General features: G+C 40.5%; 1 long non-coding RNA gene across 1 annotated transcript in view; it reads left to right on the top strand.

The window, feature by feature from the left end:
- The window catches only part of LOC120742774, an 89,169-nt gene extending 73,797 nt beyond the window's left edge, over positions 1-15,372 (top strand). Inside the window, exon 2 of the long non-coding RNA XR_005697962.1 lies at positions 10,107-15,372. This is a non-coding gene — a long non-coding RNA (uncharacterized LOC120742774). The remainder of the gene's footprint in view (positions 1-10,106) is intronic.
- Positions 15,373-15,788: the final 416 nt, after the last annotated feature.

The raw sequence follows: 15,788 nt of genomic DNA, 5'->3' as shown, positions 1-15,788 counted from the left end.
GCTCTTGAGCTTTAAAAAATAATACTATCACAACAGAGACAAGCCAGAGGTGTGACTCACAGTTGTAGGAAATCCACAGAGCAGAACAGGAAGTACTAAAAAGCCCTGCTGTTAACCTGATTTAAACTGCTAATTGCTTCTAGCATTTTTCTACAGAACCTGGTATTGGGTTTGTCTTCACTGGAGTTGTGTGCTCAAAGGTAGTCATACAGTAGGTAACTTCTCAACTTAAGTATTCATGTACGTGCTTCTTTAAACTTTTTTATTATTAAAAAGACAACAAGTCTTTTACACAGACAATGAAAACAGAACACTCAAATGCCCATCTGAGGCCCAGAAATGCTGCATCTGCCAGTCACAGCTAGGAAATTAATGAAACTTTCAACACTTCAAATCTTGGTTGCCTAAAATACCTCCACCCACTTCACCACAGTACACCACGTCTAACAAAATGCTGCCTGCTCTGGATTTGTAAGCCACAATTATAAGCACAAGTTAATTTACATTGTGTGCCCGCGTCCCTGCCTGCTCAGCTGTGAGGCCACCCACTCAGGGGCTGTGAGGCTAATCCCAATCTCAAAAGACGTGTTTTTCTTTCAAAATAAAATGCATTCACATTTGATTTGAAAGTCACAATGACAGTCATTTTTATTCTGGAAATACAAATCCAGCCACCCATAGTGTTGAAATATATATCTATATCTATATTTATATATTAACACATTGATGCAGTTCATGCATACTCAAGTGTCTGCGGAGTGGGACAGAGAGGGTGATTAAGACCAGGTACAAACTCCCAGTGTACATAAAAATTTTACCAGCTAGCTGTTTCCCCTTTAAGTATTCCACTTGTTCCTCTCTCGGTTTGGCCTAGTTGCGTGTTCGATTGTTCTCATCACACTCTACACCTCCTTTAGACTGTTTTTGTTGCAGATTGTTCTCTTCAGTACTGGTAGGTGTTGTTCCATACTCCATTCTCCTTTTCGGCTCCCTCTGGACAGACTTAACTTCCTCTCTTCCCCAAAGCCCCGAGAGCTCTCTTCTTCCTATTTATAAGGGATTTGATGGCTTTTGTCGTCCAGCGTGTGTCCTTTGGAAAACACATTTATTGGTATCTTAAGTGTCCACGCAGACACCGAGGTAATCTCTAATGCCGTGGGTGAGTCCTTTGATGTCCCACAGAGCAGGTTTGGCTGTGTGCATTCATTAGCGGTCCTGCAGCCCATCAAACACTCCTGAGCCCACACACTTACAGTCTTGATAGCTGGCTTCTGCTTGACAGCAAAGAAAGATCAGGATCAGTCTGTCTGCTGCTCTGTGTCAGGCAGGTGCTGTGCAGCTTCCTACGGCTTATGCAAACTTCATCCAGCTCTTTATTCAAGCACGTGTTGTTGACAAATGTTAACACAATGCATACACCGCACGGTACATTCCACATACAGGGCATATGTTTATAGTAGTCAAGTGAAATGACATTCAGAGGGCTGAGACAGAGTGCCCTGAGCTTGCCTGCGGCCAAACTTCCCTTTTTTCTTTTCTTTATATATATATATATATATTTATATATTTCTCTCAGCAAATCAGATATCCCACACTACAGACCTCCCACTGATGGAGACCAGCTGAGTCTGACTCACTCACAGTGCTCCTGGGCTCGCTGGTCACTGCGTTTTTAGCCTTTACAGACACTAGTTTGTCAGGATAACAATAAACACGCAGCACCTCTCTCTGCTGTCCTCTCCATTTGCAGTCAAGGTGACTACAGAGAAGCAAGCGCACTGCTGATGCATAAGGAATACTTGAAGAGCACTCACTGTGCGTCTGTGTGAGGCAGTTCAGTAGTAGTTTCTATGTTTAGCTAATTTGCCACAGGTAATGCATCAGAACCTCAATTTTAGCTGTTCTTTGCTTTACTTTAACACCCCCCACCCCTATCATCTCCCCATGCTTTTCTCCTTTATTGTTCTTGTAAACCTACCACACCTGCTCTGTTTCATCCTCCACTGCATGTGGATTGATTTTAATGTGTGTTGTCTCCATTCGGTTTGTAATGTCAAATGCCAGAAATGACACGAGAGACTTTGTGGTTGATCATAGAATACGTGTTTTCGCCGTTGCCCTCCGCGATTACGGAAAGCGTGTGGTGTTTGAAAAAACGGATCCCTGCAGTAAAGATCAGAACTGCGGAGCTCAATGATGTTGTCTGAATGTCTTACTGTTTATCCTGGCCGGCAGGCTCCAAGGACTCACACAAGTACAAAATGGCTACACTTGTTAGCAATATCATTCGGCTGTAAGTAACATTCTATAGCCGTTCAACAGTTTGCTATTTTGCCTTTTTCCACTCAGGTAACTTCTCATTTCCCAGAATCCTCCTGTTCCTCCTTCAGTCTCTCCCTCTTGGTTCTGTCCATCTCCACATCCTCAGGCTCAAGCGGCTCTCTTGCTAATAAAAAAAACATAAGCTGCAGTGCTTGAATGAGTGTCTTTGTGTATGTTTGTGTAGATGTGATTTTTTATTTCCGTCGTCATTTCTTTCAATTGTGGAAGCACATTTAATCATTTTCAGTTCAAAGTACCAACTCGAGCTTTAGGCCAAATGACTTGACTTTAGACTTGACATGTCCGAGTTGACTTCTTAAGCCTGTAAAAAAAAAAAAAGCTGGAACATCTCCAAAGACATCAGGTTTATATTTTTATTCTTTTTATTCTTATATTTAGTTTCACTCTCAACAGCCTGATCTAACCTCAGACCAGTGTTGGGAAGGAAAATGTGATGTGATTTTATTTTCCGGTACCAAGCATACACACTTCGTAAGGGGCAGCTTGTTCGCTATCTCCAGTTAGATAAAGGACTGCTCTTGCTGTTCAGTGGCCAGATGTGGCCAGATGTGCTAGACTGGAAAGTCTGATGGGTGAAGGGAGTACAATGTAAAAAAACTAAAAAAAATTGTAAAAAAAAATGGATACATTATTACATGGCAAGCGCTACTATTCAGCGTGTGGTTAAAAAAATATGGGAAAAAATCTTTAAATTAATAAGGAAAATTCCTTGATTGTAAAACCATATATTATTTTACTTTTCAGTGTAGCATGTGATGATTATGCACTCTGTGTTTTGAAATGTATGTGCGTGGCTGGTTTGCTGTCAGTAGTTTGCTGGTATCAAAATGTTTAAAGATTTCTGGAGAACTGTGTGGAGCCTCTGAGGCTAAAACACCTGCTGTTGAAAAGGTCATTAAATGTTTCTAAACTGGAGGGATGGCAGCAAGTCTGATGTTTGATTTCTACTTATTAAATACAAAAGATGCAACGTGTAGGTGTGAATGATTGGATGTCTGCTGCTGAGCTGCCCGGAAGCAATGTAATAACTTTTTTCATTGGTAATAAGGAATACGTATTCAGTATAAGTAACTGGTCTGACACTGACAGACAGACAAAACAACCAATAAAGAAAAAGAGAAAAAGAAAGATCAGCATCTTTGTTCTGGTTTACAGGCCTACAAAAGGTCACTTGAGTGCTTAAAATAGAGGAAACTACAATGAAGGGATTATGTAGTATACTGACTATTCAACAAGATGCATAAAGCCAAGACTCCAAAGCTAAGCTCAAGCTTGAGAGAAGCTGCATGACTAGATTTGGACTTTTCTTTAATGACATCAAATCATCATGACGCAAAAGGACTTGAACATTTGAGCTCTTTGTCCTTTTGAAAAAACAGAGATAATCTTGTAATTTTTACTCATGATTAATACAACATGAATCAAATTATTCAATGACTTGATATGTGCTACCAGTTTTTATGTGCATATATTTATGTGAATATAGAGTAGATCTATGAAAAGGTGAAATTCATTCTGGGTCTAAGACTGATTTGGGAATGACGGTGCTGTATCGAAGGCAAAAACTAATTTATGTGAGATCTTTATTGCCAAAAAGCATCTTGACAGAAGAATAGACCTCTGCATGCATAACACATAACATTCTGTCAATTTGCATTAAATTATCCTGCAAAATGCAGATAATCAAATTATTGAGCTCACAATATCATGTAATGAAATTTAAATCTAATTTGTAATTCTGCAATGACACTTACCATTAGTAAAGGTGCTGTAGGGAAACTGTATGACACTGACTGCCAGGAGTATTAGTCTTGATAGACTTAGGCAAGATTCACATGGATGCATTTCAGAATTTGGCGCCCTCGCTTCTCATTTACGCTGAATCGGGTGATGTCACACAGTGCCAAACTGAATTATGGATCCATTGTTTCGCTTTAGTCTTCCTGCTTGGAGTCAAAGTCGAGAGAAATTCAACTTCCCAAGGGCCAGTGCGAGCGTCAGCCAATCAAATCACATTTATTCAAATGATCCAGTGCAGCTGTTAGCCAATGAAATCATTTTATGCAAATATCCTGAGAGGGCGATGTGTTGCCTGTGCAGTCGGGTAACAAAATGTATGGCTGTCACGAGGTGAAAGTGGTCACAAACAGGGGGCTGCACCAGCAATGACATGCTAAATACAAACCAACAGAGGTGGGACCAAGTCATTGTTTTGCAAGTCTCAAGTAAGTCTCAAGTCTTTATCCTCAAGTCTCAAGTCAAGTCTCAAGTAATGTCAGGCAAGTCAGAGTCGAGTCTCAAGTCACTGGTGTAAAAGTCCGAGTAAAGTCACAAGTCTGAAATTTTGAATTTCAAGTCCTTTCGAGTCTTTAAAAAAAAAAAAATAATAAAATAATGTTGCAGTTATATGCTAAATGTAAATATTAGACCATGTAATTTTTAAATCTGTGTTTTTCTCAACACATGACAAAATAGTGAACTTAGAAAATATACACAAATTGTGAAATTGCACCTCTTTAAAATGCAGCTCAATTAAACCTAGCTCCAAGAATAATTTTCACCGAGAGTTCTGAGATAAGCTGCATGTTATTCTTGGATGCGCTTGTAGGACCGGCTTTAAAATCGCATGACAAAAATATCATACATATTAAAAAAAACTGCATCACCAACGTAGCCTGGACAACATTTGCTAGTTAGATGAAGTCAGCTATCTCATCGTAGCATATTTATATGCATATTTATAATTATACGGTTCTTGTGAGTGCATACACTCATGAAGTTTAGTAACTTCAGGTCACTGCAACAAGCCCACGTACAGTTTACCGACGGATGGGTGCAGGACCTTGAAATGCACCGTGTAGAAAGTAAAGACCATCGTACGTATCATAAGTTTACCAGTCTCACAAATCGTCTTCATAAATACACATTCGTTAACCGTTTATTAATAGGACCTTTGAGCTCAACGGTAATTAATTAGTAGTGGAAATAATTTCTGGTACGCATCACAGAAATGTAGCAGTGACAATAATATTGTATGCTGTAATCGTACTGGACAATTAGTGATACAAAAAACCTGTTTTATCCTGTGAATAAAAGTATGTTTTTGTCACTGTACCATAATAACAGAAGCGAAACGCAATATTGTGTCAGGACAATTCACTATTTATGCACAATAAACAAAGGAGCGACAATTTCTGTTCAGCGCCAGACTTGCTTGTAACCTATATCACCAATTATGTTATGAAAATGACGCATTAACTACTAAAAAACACTGACCTTCGTGTAAATGCTTGGAGCAGACTAACCTGTGAGCTGGAGTGTTCTGGGACGTTATATTTGGTCTTTGAATGGCTGCAATCCAGGCCATCCGTCGCCTCTTTGTTACTTCGGAAACATGGTTTGAACAATTTCTCTTCAACGACGTAATCCGATAACAACCGATCTCTTTACCCGTCGGCTTCCCGTGGCTGTCATGCGACCAGCTATAGCAGTTAATAATACAACAGCTTCTTGACATTTTTGTGTTTCTTTTTATCACTGTGTGACTGATTTCAATTGAAAGCCAGCGTGCGCTAGTACCTCTTGCCACGAGTTCCCAGAATCCTTTGCGGTTTTACCCCTGAATGACGTCACATTTTCAATCTCTATATAATATGCATGTTAAATTTTATATTTGGGGTGAAATATCAAGTCTTTTCAAGTAAACCGGTTCAAGTCCAATTCAAGTCCCAGGTCATTGGTGTAAAAGTCCAAGTCAAGTCACAAGTCTTAGAACATTTTTTCAAGTCAAGTCTAAAGTCATAAAATTAATGACTCGAGTCTGACTCGAGTCCAAGTCATGTGACTCGAGTCCACACCTCTGCAAACCAAGTGATAAAACAAATGTGGAAAAAGTGCAATGCTGGAAAAGTAGAATGTTTGCCTGTAAATTAAAAGTAAAGTAAAAGCATTTCTGGTTTGTGTCACACTTTTCACAGTTTCGCTACTGCCCAGAGAGTACTTGACATGAGTTTGCAGATATGATAGCAAGTTCCAGTCTACTAAAGATCAAAGCAATTGCAAGGAGGTTGCCAACTGGTTGGGAAATGTACATTTTTCCCTAGCAACCAGTGGTTACCAGATAGCCAGGCACTGGCCTCTAGGCCTGTGGGACTGGGGCTTTAAGGACTCAGCGGGGTTCTTGATTGGCAGTGCACTGGCAAATCATAATGAGCTACAGACAGCTGAGAGCATCTGCAGGCAGACATGTTGCCTGCTCTTGCTTGTGTTGTTGTTGGCTGTTGCCAGACGCGAAGAATAGCAAAGTTCTATCATACAAAGAGCTGAAGTGAAACAAGAAATGTGTCCTCTAAAGCCACCGTCTGTACGTTTCATATCGTATTTTTTTTTTTTTTTTAACTCTACTGTCACTCCATTAATTGATCTGGCTGATTTGTAAGTCAATTGCCTGCTGACAGTGCACCATCGAGCTGTGCACTGTTGTGTTTTTGAAAGACTGCACTGGAGTATAGTATGTTTGTGTCGGTTGAGGCTCTCCATAACCAAATACCTAAGAAAACAGAAATGCAGCACCATAAACGTCTACTGAACAAAGTCGGCAACAGTTAGCTAACTAGCTGGTTATTAGTGCTATAACGATCATGAACCATAACCATGAATCCTGTCTTACAGGGATGGACAAAATAATATTAATACCATGATATATTTCCATTCAGCTTTCTGCAAGCCTACCTAAGTAGCATGACTTAAAATATGTGCTTAAATCAGTGGTTCCCAAACTTTTTCTGCTAGACCCCCTTTGTTTTACAAGAAAAATGTTCACGCCCCCCCAAACCACCTACCCCGCCGCCGCACACCTCAAACATTTAGTAAACAATTAAGCAAATACAAGTAAACTGCAAGAAATTACAGGTAGTAAGAAAATACACTACTAACTGTTTTACGCTACATCCACACCTACACGGGTATTTTTGAAAACGCAGCTGTTTCTATGCGTTTGGGCCTTTTGTCCACACGTAAATGGCGTTTCGAATCACTGAAAACGGAGAGTTTTTAAAAATCCTTTTTTGCGTTTACGTGTGGACGAGGAATACAGAATTCGTCATGCATTTCGTCAAAGGTATGGGCCTTTCTTCACGTCACGCTGTGCGCCACGTTATTGTTTACATGAGATGAATTGCAGAATGGCAGATAGAGACAAAATCAGAATCAGAATCAGAATCGTGTTTATTGGCCAAGTATATGTGCAGACACATATTTGGTTCCGGTAGATGGTGGCTCTCAAGCACAGCAATGTAAATCACACACACACACACACACACACACACACACACACACACACACACACACACACACACACACACACACACGTGTCTATATATACACATTACACATACATACACAAAACTGTGTAAACCAACTATAAATAACGAATCTAAACTTATATACATAAAATACAGAAATGAATGAGGTGGAATGAATACTACAAAATGTACATAAGGTGCAGTTGCAGTCTGGCAGTGGGAGCAGCGTGACAGGTCAACTGTTAAGAAGGGAGATGGCGAGGGGAAAGAAACTGTTCCTGTGTCGGGTGGTCCTGGTCTGCAGGCTTCTGTACCGTCTGCCAGAGGGCAGCAGATCAAAAAGTCTGTGTGCGGGGTGTGAGGGGTCTGTGATGATTTTCCCTGCCCGTTTCCTGGTTCTTGAGAGGTACAGATCCTGGATGGAGGGCAGGGGGGTGCCGATGATCCTTTCTGCTGCCCGTACAGTCCGCTGCAGTCTGCTCCTGTCCTGATTAGTGGCTGCTCCATACCAGACTGTGATGGAGGAGCACAGGACAGACTCAATGACCGCAGTGTAGAACTGGATCAGCAGCTCCTGTGGGAGACTGTACTTCCCCAGTTGTCTCAGGAAGTACATCCTCTGCTGGGTCTGTTTGAGGATGGAGATGATGTTGGTCTCCCACTTCAGGTCCTGGGAGATGGTTGTACCCAGGAACTTGAAGGTCTTCACAGTTGACACAGGGCTGTCTGATATGGTGAGGGGGAGCAGAGTTGAGGGATGTCTCCTGAAGTCCACTGTCATCTCTACAGTCTTAAGAGTGTTCAGCTCCAGATTATGCTGACTGCACCAGAGTACCAGCCGCTCAACTTCCTGCCGGTATGCAGACTCATCACCATGCTGAATGAGGCCAATGACAGTGGTGTCATCTGAAAACTTTAGGAGTTTGACAGCCGAGTTCTTGGAGGTGCAGTCGTTAGTGTAAAGGGAGAACAGTAGTGGTGAGAGGACACATCCTTGAGGGGCACCAATACTGAGGGACCGAGTTTCAGAGGTGATCTCCCCCCGCCTCACTTGTTGCTTTCTGTCTGTCAGGAAGCTGGTGATCCAATGACAGGTAGCTGGTGACACGCTGAGCTGGGAGAGTTTGGAGGAAAGAAGTTCAGTACTGTACTGTTAAGTACTGTTAAGTACTGTTAATCTGACTATCTTCAGGTTTTACACGCTTACATACACACGCAGTTACGGTCCCTCCATTTACAAAGGCAGAGGCGTCACGGTGGGATTATTTTACGTGTAGTTGTTTTTTTTCCTGTGTAATAATATTCAACATTGCTATCAATACATTTTTCAAAAAATGCCTCTCTGTGCAAAATGGGTTCAAAAACATAAACAACTGTGGGATAATATTTGTCCGTGATTTGAACCGGGGGAACAAATTGTGGCAGGATCAGCCTGATATTATTTGTATCCCCACTTTTTTTTCTTTTCATACCGTGACCCCCCCCCCCCCCCCCCCCCCCCCCCTTGCAATGGCTCTGCGCCCCACACTTTGGGAACCTCTGGCTTAAATCGATAATACTGCCTCTGTCTGAGTTACGACACTGTTGCATTTTAAAAAATCTTTCTTATCCTCAAACAGCAACCTTAGCTTAAATAAGCTGCATGTTTATGAAGCATTTGTGGGTCAGCCTCGTCACAGTCACAGGTCTGTTGTGATGTTGTCCTCTGTAGGCTGCAATGAGCTGGTCATATTTTAGTGGGGTTTGACAAAATAATAGGGGTACTTTACAGTAACATAGCAGGCAGGCTTTTGCATTTTGTTTTTTTTTTGTTTTCTCTTCATCCACCAACTGAATAATGGGAGCTTCTTCTCTACACACACTCACATACACATGGGTCTTGACACAAGTAAACAGTCATGTGCCAGAGAGGCCAGAGGAGGTTGTTAGCTCTCTTCTGCGAGACAGAGCCACATATTAGCCTCAATATATATAGGCTCTTTCTCTCTGTCTCCCTCCCTCTGTCCATCATTGACTTGCCAACTGTCAGATGTTGCTGTCATCCTCAGCCGTCCCTTCATTTGTCTCTTTAATGGGAATCCCCCTCTGTTTTCTCACACAGCTCTTATTTCAACAATTCCTCACTTTTTTCCCATGACTGTGTCCCATTTCACTGTCAATCTCTCTTCCCTCTCTGACACACATAGATTTTTTAATGTCCTATAAATGTGTTATATAAATCTAATTCATATTATTATTTTTGGATGACTCTCGCGCCGTAACTGCAGGAAAATGGCACATTCAGACTTATAGTAAGCAGCTCCTGTGTTTTTCCTGATGCATCCTAACTGCTCAGCTTTCTTGTTTTTGAAGTAGAGGCATTAAATGGGCTTAATGACTTGTTTCATTCTACCCTAAACTAACCTCTCTCTATTTTCTTCTTCCTGTTCCCTTTCCCACTTTTTGTCCCTTTTTTGTTAGTGATGTGAAAAGTGCTCTGAGACTGAAGGCTCAGCTGGTTTGGAAAAGACCTCCATCTGCAAAGGTAAAAAGTTTCCCCCCCTTCCTCTTTGTGTCTGTCAGTTTTTCATTCTGTTCTCTGTCTCTGCTTTTAAACGCCAACCTTCACTGCTGGATGAGAAGACATCTGCAGAATACAAAGCAGCGCTTTAACAGTTTAGACCAAAAGTGGCATGCGGCAAACATTTCAGACAAATGCACAAAATGCACACACACACATACATAAACAGGCGTGCAACGCGGTGAAAAGGTAATTCATCACATGATTTACCCTTTATTTCCTTTGAGAAAATGTTCATGACACAAACACAGGAGGAGATTTTGTGTGTGACCGCGTGCGCACGTGTGTGAGGAGAGATGAAAAATCCTATTATCTCTTCCCTTTATGAGACATTGTGAGCTGTCAAAGTTTAAGGGTTACGGCCACCCAAGGACACGGGACTGGTAACAGAAAAATCTAGACGTGTTTATTGTACACTCAAATTGGAGCTGTGCTTAGAGTGAAAATACCACAATATTTCAAACTTACCCTACTGAGCATTACAGCATGATCCGACGGTGTTTTATGTTTTTTATGTTTTGAATCGGAAGCTTTAACATGATTTGTCTAAAGTCAAGCAGGGTTGTAACCAGTAATTAGCAAAGTCTAAATTTTTTCTCTTACTGTGTCACCCTGATAAAGATAAGAGGCAGAGGATTCATGGATGATAGTGATAATGGTTGACGATCATATTATAATGCTGGAATTCTTCTTTGTTTAAAGTTAACAGAGTAACAATGTTTATGCAGAGGCAATAACCAGGGATCAGAGTTGCACACATTACGTAAAGTCAAACCTCAAATAATGTGATGATTTCCTGAAAACGTGTAGTAGCTTCTGTGTAATAACCACAAATCACAGCTGCAAAATGCCACATTTCCTCAAAATTTCACCGTTTCTATAATTATAAACGACAAGAAAATAATGCTACATCCAAATGTTAGAATCGTGAACCGAGCATGGTAGCTCTGGTTATTTTATATTACACTACTAGGAAGTAAACAATTTACATATGTAGGCTGAATGATAGCGACAAAAGATTTATTAATAATAACATTCAGCTTTCAGCACTAATTGAATCATTTTTTAAGGATTTGATTGAGGTGTTATTGGTAAATCTGTTTAATCTAATATCTCTTTAATAAGTGTGCAGTCTGTTTCTACACAGTACACGAACCCGTGCCAGCAGTGTTGCTAGTTTATACACTTTCACTTAAAAAAAAGTGAAAGAGTAAGAATAATAGACTACACTTCTGAAGAGAATTAGAGTTGGTAGTAGGTCGTAGAGTTGGAAGACGATCAAAACCAGAAATTTTGAAAACCATAAATAAATGTGTGTTGTAGTTTGCATGTTTTGCAAGAGGGACCTTGTATATAGAAATATAGAAGTATAGAACAAAACAAAAGAATTAGAAAGTATTTCTTTGCTTGAAATTACAGTAGCACAACAGAAAAGATGCATGTTCTCACATATCATTGCAGTTCACGTAATATTTTAATCTTCCTTTCACTGACAAACACAGTGAAACATTGTTGTTTTGGCCTCCGTGCATCTGGTGCATATGCCCGATATAGTCTGATTATAATTATGACTTGTCAGAGGTTACTTATGTTTGCATGATTACAGTGTGTTAATCTGAGGCGTGCATTGAGTGAGCATCAGCACAAACTGAATTCCAGTCCTCTTTTGAGATTTTACTTTCCTTCCAAATTCACATCAGGTTGCTACAGTATAGCTCGATAAAATAAACAATTATTTTGTGTCATAGATTAGGATTGTTAAAATTCAGCTTCCCAGTACAAACACACTGTGATCTGTTGATCCCTGAGCTTCTCAGGCTTGTTGTGAGGATAGGCCAAAGCAAAACTGACCACCAGAATTTATTTTTATTCTGTATGTTTTAGCAGCCTGGGGATTGTAACATTAAAAACACCTGGTGGATTTTATTTAGATTATATATACTCCTTATATGTGAAATACTGCTCAATCAGCCAGTTTAAATTTTACACTGTCTGGAGAACACATTCAAACAGTGCTTTGTCTGAAGGTATTCACGCTGTGAAGCTCAATTTAACTTTTTAGTAAATAATTGAAACATGAAGAAGATGGATGGATGGATGGATGGATGGATGGATGGATGGATGGATGGATGGATGGATGGATGGATGGGTGGATGGATGGATGGATGGATGGATGGTTGGATGGATGGATGGATGGATGTTAAAGAGTCCTACTGAAGTGTTCAAATGTAAGAATTTGGGCGTAAGTCAAGTGTGTCACTGCACCAATGGCAGTGTACCTCTGAGATACTGATAGCTATGATAAAACAGCAGCATTTGATTGATTTGTGATGAGAACTGATTCACTGATTGGCTATAAAACACTGAAAGTCATTAACACATACATAACAGAGGCAGTGTCATCAAAACATAAATCTTGTCTCTTATCCTCGGCATGCTACACGAAATGTCTAACTAACTAATGACAAACAAACACTTTTAATGACATTGTTAATCATCACTTCAGTGTTTATTAACAGCCATCAACGATATACTTAAGTGAAATTAATGCTAGACTGATCATTCATTTAAAATGTTGATTATATAATGATCAGAATGATAAACTCATGACAAAGCTTGTGTATGTAAAGGGTCTCGAGGACTAGCCACCAGTAGTGCAAATTTTCTCTGTATTTTGAATTCAAACCTATATTCATGAGGCAGTTCACAGGTTTGATACCTGCTCTGTAATTATTGCCCTATTATTGCCACTTCCTGTGAAAGTGCTCTTTGTCGATTCTTAATGGGTGACAGTGTGTCAGCCTTCAGTGTTTGTTTGCGATGCTCCCTGTGGCCTGTAGTTTTTTGAAAACACACTGTTGCCTATTTGTACACAGCAGTATTCATCCAGTGGCATACATTTCATTCTTTAAGCAGTCCTTGTCTGTCAGAGCCGAGCACAAACGAAAAGATTCCTAAAACAAAATTAACAGCAGGAGGCTTTACACATCTTATTATGATTGTATCCACCCAGTGTGCCAGGATCGATGATCAAAAGGAGATAATGGTTGACAGAACACTATCATTATCATCAGTTTCAGTGCTTATATTGTCACTGTGACCTTCTTTCATCAGACTAATCATTATCATCATTATTTTTATCCTGCACAAATGTACACACCATTGTGCCTCCGTCCGTCCCTCCATTATTCCAGCCTCTCTGCCAAACACCGTCTCTGATCCTCCAGACACAAATGTGGCTACCCTCGTCTGTCAGCATTTACACACCAAATGGTGTTTGACCAAGATTCAAGGCTTCTCTATTCCCATCCCTAATGCATGTGAATGACCTGCTTGCCTACGTTTGTCTGCGTATGTGTGTGTGAGGGATGTGTATGTGGGTAATGAGGTGATTTTTATTCGTCGTCCCTGTCCTCTTGGCCTGTCAAGACCGCAGATTCAATTTGAGTGGTGAGATAGAAAGCGAGAGATTATGCTTGTCTCTCCCTGTGTGTGTGTGTGTGTGTGTGTGTGTGTGTGTGTGTGTGTGCGTGTGTGTGACAGAGTGATAGATTCCTGCCAAAGTATTCTCATCTTTGAGCCCAGAATCAGAGATGGATGCAGAGATGAATGCTATTTTTGCAAGGCTGTGTGTTTGCCTCTGTTTGTGCATGAGTGTGCATGTGTGTGTGTGAGAGAGTGTGTGTCTGTGTGTGTTTGTCTGTATAGGAAAGTAGATGGAGAGCTCAAATTTAACAACTTGGCACCAGCCTGTGTGTGTGATAGAGAGAAGAAAAGATAAAGAGCGAGGAAAAGGGGACAGGGGAGAGGAAGAGGGCTGTTTGGGTGTGAACAGGGGAGTGTGTTTGCTGCGACGAGAGATTTTTTAGGAGAAAGTGGAATTTTAAATTACAGGAGAGCAGATTATCTGACTGGGGAGACAAGTGCTGCTTCATCTGTCTTGTGAGCCAAGCAGGCACAACAATGAGTACATGAATTTACATACAAAGACATGCTGCTTTCCGCTGAGAAATTAGACTGTTTCCCATGTGTTAGTGTGTGCGTATACCACCATGCATCCACGCATATCCACACATTTTGTTATCAGTGCATGTGGATTTGTGTGCATTGTTGAATTTGGACAACATGTTAAGTTGAGTCTCAAAGGTGTGCCAGGGTGGGAGCTACAGGCTCAAAAGAAAACCTGATTCTGCTTTCGGAGACCTTTATATATTATGTAGCATTAGATTTTTAATGCTGACATTTCAGTTTAAAAGAAGCATTTTATTACTGAGTTGTTGTCTGAGATGAAGCTATGTTATGTGTGTTTGCGAGTTTAATTCGATTCCGTTTTATTTTAATATAGCTCCAAATTATACCAACGGCTTCATACAGTTTTACATTGTAAACTAAAAACCTTACAATAATAGAGAGAAAACTCCAACAATAAAACAAACCCGTATGAGCAAGCACTTGGTGACAGTGGGAAAGGAGAACTCCCTTTTAATGGGAAGAAAGGCTCAGAGAAGGACGGGATAGAAGACACAATGACAATGATAATAATTAAAAAATGATCTGTTGATGGGCTGGGGGAAAGCAGGAGAACAATCCAGAAAGACCAGGCTCAGGAAGGGGCAGCAACCTGCATCAACCAGCTCTGGGGTGAAGGATAGTCCACCATGAAGCACGTGAAGGAGTTATTCACTGTATAAAGAAAAAGAAGGAAATATACAAGACATACAAGACACTTTGCTACATAAATATTCTATTTTTTCACTCTTTTTTTGTGAAAAAGGGAAAAGTCATCAGCAATTAACTTCTACATACAGACATCTGAAACATTACTATATGCTTCAGAAAGATGTATTAGAGCTTTGTAAATCCAAAACCATCAGATACACACTGATTTAATATTTGTTTTCATCTTTGTTTCTGTTTTAGACTTAAAACGGATTCGAATCTTATCTTTTCCCTCACTGATGTACACACAAGACTCCAAAATTATAAAGTAAAGATGTGGGGTTTTGTAGACTGAAAGGCTAAAATATTCCACTAACAATTCTGACGTTTCACTTAATAACAGGTTAAAGTAGCGATTTCTGAGGAACTAAGAGGATAAGCAGCAGCCACTCCATGCTAATCAAATCCCCTTCATTAATTAATCATCGGCAACTGTGACCACAGCTGCAAAAACAGACGTTTCGGTATCCTGCTGGTCTGGAGCATACTAATGCCACAATCTTCCCAGGACTGATCCCAAGTTTGGACTGTGCAATGCTCAAAGAAATCTCCACAGGCCGCAATTAGCATGTTAAAGTTCCAGGCAGCACAATAAGAAACAAACTGAACAAGTAAGGTTGATTTGGAAGGGTTGCTAGGAGAAAGCCTCTCCTTTCTCCCTAAAAACGACATCAAAGGTTAGGTTTGCAAATATACATCTGAACAAATCACAACACTTCCGGAACAATGTCCTCTGGGCAGATGAGGCTAAAGGCAGATAACAATCAGCAATCGTGCACAGCGCCATGCTTGGAGAAAACCAAACACCTCATACAGCTGCTGGAAGGGTGATGATTTGGTCTTGTATTCCAGTCACAGGGCCC

The sequence above is a fragment of the Simochromis diagramma genome, unplaced genomic scaffold (genome assembly GCF_900408965.1).
Source record: "Simochromis diagramma unplaced genomic scaffold, fSimDia1.1 OVJJ01000798.1, whole genome shotgun sequence".
Classification (NCBI taxonomy): Eukaryota; Metazoa; Chordata; class Actinopteri; order Cichliformes; family Cichlidae; genus Simochromis; species Simochromis diagramma.
The sequence above is the reverse complement of the archived record's forward strand: the minus strand, read 5'-3'. Positions and strand labels throughout refer to the sequence as shown.